Source organism: Anolis sagrei, chromosome 5 (assembly GCF_037176765.1).
Source record: "Anolis sagrei isolate rAnoSag1 chromosome 5, rAnoSag1.mat, whole genome shotgun sequence".
Lineage (NCBI taxonomy): Eukaryota > Metazoa > Chordata > Lepidosauria > Squamata > Dactyloidae > Anolis > Anolis sagrei.
In genome coordinates this window covers 94172426-94183694 of record NC_090025.1, presented here as the reverse complement: position 1 = coordinate 94183694, position 11269 = coordinate 94172426, and the positions used below count along the sequence as shown (strand labels likewise).

The 11269-nt window shown below is 43.1% G+C and overlaps 1 protein-coding gene across 1 annotated transcript in view; it reads left to right on the top strand.

Moving 5' to 3' along the window:
* GRM3 (glutamate metabotropic receptor 3) overlaps positions 1 to 11269 on the top strand; it is a 231749-nt gene that overhangs the window by 185507 nt on the left and 34973 nt on the right. The window lies entirely within an intron of this gene.

Genomic DNA, 11269 nt, shown 5'->3' with positions numbered 1-11269 from the left:
AAGTGGTAGTCCTTTGTGATATTATACATTTTTCTCAGGAGGAGGCGGTGGTTCACAGTATCATAGGCTGCTGACAGGCAGTGGTGTTGAACCTATAGCACCCATTGTCCACTTGCTGACCCACCCACCCACCCCTGATTGCTCACCTGCCCACTTGCTCACCAACCCCCCTGCTCACTCACTCACTCACCTCCACTTGCTCATCCACCCCTACCTGTTTACTCTCCTGCTTGCTCACCTCCACTCATCCCCGCCCCAGTGTCCTCCATAGCTTGGTACACTTGATGTCTACAAGGTTCACCATCACTAACCTAGGAGCTCCTAGACATCTGCAGCACTAATCACACTACACAGTATTGCTGGTATAATTTAACTGCCATGGCAACTTCTTTTGGATTCCCAGGCTTTGTAGCTTAGTATACCCTCTAGTTGTCCCAATTTGGTAAGGACATCCTGACTAATCCTCTGTTAAACTAGTTTTCAGCTGCTTTTAAAGTGCTCCAGTTTCTCTCTGTTGCTCTAAGAGCCGTAGCAAACTACTGGAAGCGAGAGCGAGCTTGTGCTCGAGCTCACTCCGAAGCCCCGCCTTTTTTTCCCCGAGGCTGCTCTCTCTCTTGCTAGCGTGCCTGTTTTCCCTTGCCCTAGCAATGCGAGTGTACTCTCGCAGTTGGCAGAATTCAACTGTGAGTGTACGCTCGCATCCCTGCCCTCTGCAATGGAAAACGGGCACGCTAGCAAGAGAGAGAGCAGCCTCGGGGGGAAAATAGGCGGGGCTTCGGAACAAGCCCGAGCGCAAGCTTCCTGTAGTTTGCTGCGGCACGAGTGTATGCTCGCAACGCTGCCCTAGCAAAGGGAAATAGGCGGAGAAAGAGGCGGAGCGTCGCTCGTGCTGGCTTAGTTTGCTCTCGCAAAATCCTAGTTTGCTACGGCTCTAACATTTTCTGTTTCAATGTGTTTGGGAAATGGAGACCCATGGGAGTCCCATGGAAACTATTAGATGATGTAAGATAGTTCTGGTGGTACTCCATGATGTTCCATTTCCCAAGCTCATGGAAACTGAGCCCAAAGACCTCTATCAGGAGTCAGGTGTCAATCAACTCCTGGTAGATAAAGATTAGGTAAAGCGAGGAGAAGATGGGGAAAGGCAGGGTAAGCACATGGAATGGCTGGCTATCCCTGAAAACATGGAAAAATGGGAGGAAGTATATTAAGATAAGTTCCCTCCACCTACCCTCGCTTTCCCCATTTTCCTCCCACTCTCTCTGATGAGGTCCTAAGTCAGCAGGAAGAGAAAGATAAGAGGCAGAACTTTTCCTGACTAATAGGCTCAAGCAAAAGCAGACTGTTGCAGTCTCTTTTAGGCTGCGTGGTCTTCCTCATTTGTAACTTTTGTCAATGTTTCTACACTCTGATGTTGCTTGGCTATACACGTCTCATATGTCATTGGTGAAATGTTGGATGGCATGAACAGCATGGGAGCTACAAGAGACCCCAGGGCCACCCTGGAGTTGAGACTAGTCCAAGTAATACAATACAGCATCTAAAAACCAATGACCTTCAATGACAAGAAGGTTTGAACTCTATGATAGAAGCCTACAATAATAATAATAATAATAATAATAATAATAATAATAATAATAATTCTTTATATCCCACTAACACAGTGTTTCTCAACCTCCCTAATGCTTCGACCCCTTAATATAGTTCCTCATGTTGTGGTGACCCCCAACCATAAAATTATTTCTGTTGCTACTCATACCTATAATTTTGCTACTGTTATGAATCATAATGTAAATATCTGATACTCAGGATGTATTTTCATTCACTGGACCAAATTTGGCACAAATACCCGATACACCCAAATTTCAATACTGGTGGGGTTGGGAGTATTTATAGTTCACCTACAATCAGAGAGCATTCTGAACTCCACCAATGATAGAATTAAACCACCTTGGTACACAGAACTCCCATGACCAATAGAAAGAACTGGAAGAGGTTGGTGGGCATTGACATTGAATTTGGGAGTTGTAGTTCACCCTACATTCAGAGAGCAACGTGAACTCAAACAATGATGGAGCTGAACCAAACTTGGCATGAATACTCAATATGCCCAAATGTGAATACTGGTGGAGTTTGGGGAAAATAGACCTTGATATTTGGGAGTTGTAGTTGCTGGGATTTGTAGTTCGCCTACAATGAAAGAGCATTCTGAACCCCACCAAGGATAGAATTGGGCCAAACTTCCCAGTCAGAACTTGCACGAGCAACAGAAAATACTGTATTTTGTAATGGTCTTTGGTGACCCCTCTGACACCCCCTCATGACCCCCCCAAGGGTCCCGACCCCCAGGTTGAGAAACATTGCGCTAACATCTCCCGAAGGACTCGGTGCAGCTTACAAGAGGCCAAGGCCCAACACATCAATAAAACAACAGCATAACAAATACAACAATAAAACTCATAAAACAAGCAATAAACATTAAAACAATAGCAATAAACATTAGTCAATAACACCACGACGCATTGAAAAACTAAGGCCGGGCCAAATGTAATGATTAAAAAATTTAAAATGCTGGACATGACAGGTGAAATAGGTAGTTTTTTGGAGATAGGTACAGCGTGCAGACAATCTTAAATCTCTAGTAAAGTGCATTTGGGACATAATGCTTGGAGTTTCCTATTCTGGGAAGGCATACAACCATGTCTTCAAGCTCTTCCTAAAGACTGCCAATTTTGGGGCTTGACTGATGTCCTTGGGAAGAGAGTTCCAGAGTCGGGGGGCCACCACAGAGAGGCCCTGTCCCTTGTCCCCACCAATTGCACTTGCGACGCAGGTGGGATCGTGAGCAGGGCCTCTCCAGATGATCGAAGAGACCGTGTGGGTTCATATACGGAGATGCGGTCACATAGGTAGGCAGGTCCCAAACCATTTACAGCTTTGTAGGTAAGCACCTGCACCTTGAATTGGGACCAGAAAATAAACGGCAGCCAGTGGAGCTCCTTGAACAGGAGGGTTGACCTCTCCCTGTTAGGAGCACCAGTTAACAACCTGGCCACCGCCCGTTTGACCAGTTGGAATTTCTGGGCCGTTTTCAAGGGCAGCCCCACGTAGAGTGCATTGCAGTAGTCCAATCTGGAGGTAACTAAGGCATGGACCAATTTTGATAATTGCAACAAACAATAATCATATTACTACGGAACCTTCTCTATGTGGCTTTTCTGATTTGTGAACCCAAGTGCAATGCATGTCTCTCTTTGTTGTTGCTTGCTTTTATTATTCTGTCCACAAATTGTATAACTGGTCTATTGCTGTCTAGTGTCTCACCAGGGAGCAATTTTGCAAATGAGCCTTATGAAATATTCAACAAACTAGGTCCCAACAAATCTGCATAATAGGGGGATTCAGGTGTTGGATTAACTAGCTTGGACAATTTATTACCGATCATGTTGCCAGTTGATTTGGTGTTGCAAGGTAATCAATATTTCACAACAGAGGGCAACCTGCAGGGCAGGCTGCAATGATGAGGTCTATTGATTCAGTATGCTGACAACATTTGACATTACCTGTAATTTGATGATGAATTGGTTCTAACCCCTTCTACCTGCTAATCCTGCTCATTTTATACATGCAGAAGTTTCATCAATCTTAAAGTCTCCTATTTGCGTGTGCAAGGGCGATACACCTCCCACTGTCAACCGAGGAAATACACATACACGTTGTTGGGATGAATAATGGCCACAACTCATTTATTGATAACAGGACAAAGGGTTGGCAGCCATGCATGGGTCCTGGATCAAGATCGGGCAGCCCACTGCTGTCCGATACCGCAAAGTGTCCGGGTGCTGCCGGCACAATACCGGGCCAATGTAAACTCTGCACCCCTGGGACCACCAGACATTCCCTCTTTCCACTAGGGGGGATGCCAAGCCAGATCCAGGACCCATGCCCCACGCCAACAGGGAGTTGCGACAATGAGCATAACAATAAGTAACTTCTAACAGGTAACCAGTACAAGGTGAAAACAGAAACAAAGCTAACCGCCCATGAAAACATAAGCAGTAGGTGGGGTGGATCAACTGGTTCAGACACAGTGCCTGTTGGGGAGCCTGGGGCAGCCTTATCTGGCAGTTAGGCATGGTCAGCTGGCCATTGGCCACTTGGCCAGGCGGCAGGAAACTTTCCCACCATCCAAGGGGGCTTCTGGGAGGAAGAAGCCCCCCTGAGGCAAAAATGGCGGTGGGGGACGCCCCACACCGCAACTTCCCTGGCCCGGTAAGTCGGGCCATGCCTTTTATCAGTACACATGTATGAGTACATGTGTATCTATAATTTTCCATATACATACAAAGTACAGGAAGGCATTGTTTCATGCTAATATTGCCTAGGTAAAGTAAAGGTAGTCCCCTGACATTAAGACCAGTCATGTCTGACTCTGGAGTGTGGTGCTCATCTCCATTTCTAAGCCGAAGAGCCAGCGCTGTCCGTAGACACCTCCAAGGTCATGTGGCCGGCATGACTGCATGGAGCGCCGTTATTTTGCCTACTTTGTAGTATAAAATATACATGAAATATAGCACAAAGTCACTGAATTTCTCATTAGCAATATAATCATAATTTAATCTTGGAAAATCAGTCATTTGTTACTAAAAACCCATCTGTAAGTAAAAATGACTTTCAAGCAATCAGTTCAAGAAGCATTACTCAAGGTGACAACTTTTAGCCACAGATAAATGTACTGTATATACTATGATTCTATGCACATGTGAGGTCCAGTGCATAGAATCATAGAATCATAGAATCAAAGAGTTGGAAGAGACCTCATGGGCCATCCAGTCCAACCCCCTGCCAAGAAGCAGGAATGTTGCATTCAAATCACCCCTGACAGATGGCCATCCAGCCTCTGTTTAAAAGCTTCCAAAGAAGGAGCCTCCACCACACTCCGGGGCAGAGAGTTCCACTGCTGAACGGCTCTCACAGTCAGGAAGTTCTTCCTCGTGTTCAGATTAAATCTCTTTTCTTGTAGGGAGTTGGAGGGAGTTATGTCAGATCTCTCTCTTTCCCCAATTCTTAATTCAACCTCTGTTTAAAATTATAAAGTGTAAAATAAAGAGTTTCAGAGAGTTCTAATTCCTCTCTATTTGTGTTTCTTTTGAACCACTGTGTCTATTTGACAGCCCAATCAGCTGATCAGCTGTTTCAGGCTTTTTTTAAGCGCATGTGCACTAGAGCACTGCCTGTTTAAGGTTTAAATTCCATATGAGTAACTGGCAACATATTCTGTAACAGGCGATAGCATTATATGCAACATCTCAATGGTGAGCAGCTGTGCAGGTACAGCCGTACCAGGAGCTCCAATTTTGTTTGCTTTGCATTGAATGTTTGTTGTAGTCCTAAGTTTCAGGGACTCTGCAGATAGGTGGCTTCTTTTGGCTGCAATCATAGGGCAAGCCATGTGTCAATTATAGTTAGGTTCCCTGGTCCCGCCCCTTTTTGGGTTTTTGGAGGGAATAGGAGCCTTTTTGGGTTCAGTCCACACAGAGAAGCTTTTCATGCAGGACATAATACCAAGAGCTCCTGTAGAAAGCTTCGTCTTCTACGGCTTGGCCAGGGAGATATACAGCCCACAGCTTGGCCGGGGTTATACAGCCCTACAGCTCCTTTGCTGAAGGACTTCAGTCAGCCATCATGGAAACTTGAATTCTTTTTCCTCTGGAAGTCTACAAAGCTCTGCTTGGTAAGGGTCACTCGCGGAAGCCAGAAGCAGTTGGTACCGGGTGCAGGGGCTCCACTCCAACAGAGGCAAAGACAGACTGCCCATATTAGAAGTTAAGGATTTCCCCATTAGTTATAGTTATGAAGATAGTGCCTGTTCCCTGTGGACAAGATTGAGAGAGAGCCAATAGACTGTTAAGAAAGCCTTAAAGTACCTGTTTATTTTCATTAATAAAGAACTTTGTTGAACCTTTAAGCAATCTAAAGACTCTGTTTTAAGGAAATCCAAAAGGCCTTTAATCTGAGGCAGCCCCGGCATCCCGTTGGGCACACAGAATTTATGTCCTGTCTACAGTCTTATGCACAAGCCCAGTGTGCGACAGTATAGCAACATTTCTGTGCATGGCTCACATTCATGAAATTCTGGGGAAGACATTGTTCTTGGATACTACGGTATCACTTCTCCCAGATGCACCCAATCAGGATGAACAATAGTGTAGCACACATCTGACATAATTTCTCCTGACCTCCGGGTCTCTACTGACAGAGAGAGAGTTGCTGTAGAGTTCTTCGTGTCTCTTGCCATCCTTTCTATAGCAAAATCAGGTGAGGAAGGAAAGGAAGCTGACACACAAACCCACAGGCACAGAGCAGTACTGAATATTTCAAAGCTGTGTGAGAGAATGCTACCTGGCCATCTGTGTAGAGAGAATGGAGTACGGATAAACGAGGCTGGCAAGCAAAGAATAATATGGCAATTACCCTACTTTGCCACTTTATCAATTCTCAAATGAGGACTATTATTCTCAAATGAGGACTTGGTGGGAAGAAGGAAGCTTACAAAAATTGACCAAAATTCCCAGGCCTGTGTCTTTTCTCATCTCTACACAAAAGAACTCCTTCCCACACAGTAAGATGGGGAAAAAAATCTTCACTATAATCTCTTTGACAGCTTACTGCTCTACCTGTCCTCCCTAATGCTGACTGCGTCATTGCTGGCTGACATCTTTGCTTTTTTTTTCTTGACATTTCCTTGGATTTCAGGCGAATTTCTGGTTGTCTCTTGATTTAGATTGCTAGACTTAAAAATAGCACCAATGGGCATTTGCAGTTATTTGTCTTTGTAATTCATTCAGCGGAGACAGTGGGCTTAACCCAGGGTGTTCAGTCATCAAGACAGTATTCACCTGCATCGGGATACTTTTTTAATTGGGTTGTTGTTGCTTCTTCTGCTGCTGTTAGTTGCTTGATGCACTATACAATCTGTTATCAGATGGCTATGCTAAAACTTCAAGAAATAAAGCCTGACTACTCATTGGAGGGAAGAATAGTAGAGGCCAAGATGAAGTATTTTGGCCACATCATGAGAAGAAAGGAAAGCTTAGAGAAAAGTATAATGCTGGGGAAAATGGAAGGAAAAAGGAAGAGGGGCCAACCAAGGTCAAGATGGATGGACCCATTTAAGGGGATCTGGCATATCCCCATTTAAGGGGATCTGGCATATGTAAACATAGAGCCAGGGGCGGCTCAACCCATTACGCAAAGTAAGCATTTGCAGTATAGTTGATTTTGTCCAGGGGCGCTCTTGAGGCGCTCTTGGGGGGAAATAGACCTTGACATATGCGAGTTGTAGTTACTGGGATGTATAGTTCACCTACAATCAAAGAGCATTCTGAACTCCACCAATGATGGAATTGAACCAAATATGGCACACAGAACCCAAGGTGACTCCCATGACGAACAGAAAATATATATCAGTGATTGGTTGGGGGGGGGGGGGCAAAATACTGTTTGCTTACCATTGAAAATTACCTAGGGCCACCTCTGCATACACCAAAACTTTAACATAGAGTAGCAATTTCACTACAGGCATCATCAGATGTAGCAACAATTACATTACATTGGGCAAAGGATCTCAGAGGTCACTGAATTTAAGGATTACTTCGTTTGCCTTTTTGAAAGAGTGGTTGCCCCTTAAAAGAATTGCTCTCCAGCATAATCATTTCCTCTTTTTCCAAGTGGATTGCCAAAAAAAAAGCAGCAGCACCATGAGAAAGGGTTGTTCTGGAGATGCCCTTCATTTCAATAGAAGTTGATTTCCAAATTGAGAGACCCTTTGCGAAAGAGAACACAATATTTTTTTCATTACTAGTATGGTGTTTAAAATGTCACTGTGCTTTCATATGGCTCCACACTCAGCAACAACTGTCTCATGGATGATCAGTTTCTTTAAGACATGGTAGTTGGGTGACACATGTCATGTATTTATTTATTATTTATTTAGCAATTTTGTATACCGGTCTTCTCCCCTCTATCGGGGGACTCGGGCCGATTTCCAACAATAAAATCACAAAACAATAATTAAAAACATCATATAACATATGCAATTAAAACGTTATAACAGCAAAATGCAATCACATAATAACAATGTTCCTTCTTTCTGTATTTCATTTTTCACTGGCTGTGTGTCCACAGCATTGGACTAGTAAACAGTAGGGCTGGGCAACCACGGAAAATTTTGTTTCTAAACTCGATTCATTTTTAGGGGGTTTTTGCGTTTCGATTTTTAAAAGAATTCCGAAATTTTTCTTTAAAAAAGTTCAAAATTTACAAAATTTCGGAAATTACGAAACAATTACGAATCGATTCGTTAATGGCAGATGCGACCGCGCAATACGCTAAAAAAACCTCCAAATGGGACAAGGGGAACTTCTGAAGCTTCCCTCTCCCTCTGTTGTTGACTGTTGGTGTGATAATTATATTTTTTTTTCACTGATAAAACAAACAACAACTATAAAACTTGCACCAGAAGAACTGGAAGGTAGCATAGAAAACATCACATGGCTACAATACCATCAGCTAAGCGAATTGTACAAGCAAGACTTGAAGGTTGGATTCGAAGCCAAAGATACAATTTGGGACATAATCTTGAGACTTGAAAAGAAAACTATAACAAAAATCCACAACCAGTTGCTAGAATGGGAAACCGAGACAGAGGGGGTGAAAGAGTGTATGGTTATATGGGCTAAAAACTTCGGCAGGGCAGTCAAGATCCAGGAATGGTAAAATATTTGGAGAAAAAAAATGAAATACACCTATTCTATGTCACTAAAAGAAAACTGGTTAAAATGTTTCCACAGGTGGTATCTCACACCGCAAAAACTGAGTTTAATGTATCGAGGATATAAAAATACCTGTTGGAAGTGTAAAACCAAAGTAGGAAGTTACTTCCACCTGTGGTGGACATGCCCTGTGGCTGTGAAATTTTGGAAAGAAATAAAGGAAGAGTCTCAAAAAATACTATAAAAAAATATCCCTCTTAAGCCAGAGAATTTTTTATTAGGACTAACAGAAAAAGACATGAAGTTAGAACAGAACGATGACAAAATTTTCACCTACATAACGACGGCGGCAAGACTCACATTTGCTAAAAAATGGAAAGAAGAAGGGAGGCCCACTATAGAGCAGTGGCTAGAGAAATTAAGTGACATCAAAGATATGGACAAACTGACGTTCCATTTGAAGAAAGGGACAGGAAACCCACCACCAAAAACGAACTGGGACATAGTGGAAGAATATGAGATGAAAAAAGAGGAAAAATGATCTGCTCTAGGTTCGCATAAGAAACTAAGGAAGGGAAGAAAAAAAAAGATGAATGAAACGAAAACAAAGGATCAACTAGAGTGGAACCCCATCCCCCAGGCGAAGAGGGGAACAAGGGGAGTCCACAAGCAACAAAAAACTGTATCTGATAGGACATAAAATGGAAGTCACTTGTTTTTAATTGTATGTACCTCTTTTGGAATGATTGTCTGTATTGTCGGATGGATAGAATGTATGACTTTTCCTAATGTGTATATATATATATGTCAATCTTTTTTTAAAACTGAAAAACTCAATAAAGATGAATTTAAAAAAAACTTGCACCAGACATGCGGAAATAATAACGAAACGATTTCGAAACGATTTCGAAACAATTACGAAACAAATTGAAAAATTCGTTTCGATTTTTAGTTGCTCCTGAATGGTTCAATATCGCTTCGTTATCAAAAAAATAACGAATTAATAACGAATTATGAAATTAACGAACGAAACCGCCCAGCCCTATCAGGTACTGCTAGGTTTTCAGGAGAACATTTCTATTAATCAGTAATCCTTTCAGTAACATCACATTTTCAGTGTGAGCAAAGTGTTTCGGAAGCAATTCAATAAGGAGTTAAATTTTATTTAAAAATTTTAAATATGTGATTATACCATATTTCCCCCCTATCCATGCACTACCCATGCTCTGTTTTGAAAACAAAAATAAAACAGTCTTCCCCTTCCCTGGTGGGATTTACTGGACTTCAAAAGGTGAAAAACATGTCTTGCGAGCCCATTTCCATGGTTACCACTTCTTTCAGTTAGAAAGCAAATAGAAGTCAATGGCATGCTGGACATATTCCTTCCTTTGCTTCTGAACACAATGAAAAAACTTTCTATTCCATCTACACTAGCTTGCTTCTTCTGCTGAATTTCTATTACAGTATTTTCCTGCATATTAGATGACTTTTTAACCCTGGAAAATCTTATGAAAAGTCAGGAGTTGTCTAGTACGCCGGGTATAAAATTAAATTACATATATACTCGAATATAAACTGAGTTTTTCAGCCCATTTTAGGGGCTGAGAAATTATTTTTTTTTACTTTATTTATATACCGCTTTTCTCAGCCCTCAGGCGACTCAAAGCGGTGAACAACATTGATACAAAACATCATGAGACAAGTATAGGGCAATTAAAAGCAATTGTAACATCAATCATTAAACATCCGTATAACAATAATTAGCGCCTCAACAGTAAAATCAGAATCCAGTCTCATCCATTATTCCGTATTCCTGTGTTCAATTACACTGTTTAATCAAATGCTTGTTCAAACAGCCAGGTCTTCACTTTCCTCCGAAATGCCAACAGGGAGGGGGCCGATCTGATATCTGCAGGCAGGGTGTTCCACAGCCGAGGGGGCACCACTGAGAAGGCCCTGTCTCTCATCCCCACCAAGCATGCCTGTGATGCAGGCGGGACAGAGAGCAGGGCCTCCCCAGATGATCTTAGTGTCCTAGTCGGTTCATAGGAGGAGATGCGTTCAGAGAGGTAAGTAGGGCCAGAACCATTTAGGGCTTTATAGGCTAACGCCAGCACTTTGAATTGTGCCTGGTAGCAAACTGGCAGCCAGTGGAGCTGGCGCAACAGAGGAGTTGTATGCTCCCTGAGTGCCCCCTTCGGCTTATATTCGAGCCAAGCAGTGGTGGGCTCCGTTGCCACACCGCTGTCACCCATTCTTCCACCGCCCTGCCTTGTCTTTCCCTCCCTAGCCTCCTCCTCCTCATGCTTTCCCTGCATGAAGGCAGAATGAAGGGAGTTGGACCAGATCAGTGGTTCTCAATCTGGGGTCCCCAGATGTTTTTGGCCTTCAACTCCCAGGAATCCCAACAGCTGGTAAACTGGCTGGGATTTCTGGGAGTTGTAGGCCAAAAACATCTGGGGACCCCAGGTTGAGAACCACTGGACTAGATGATC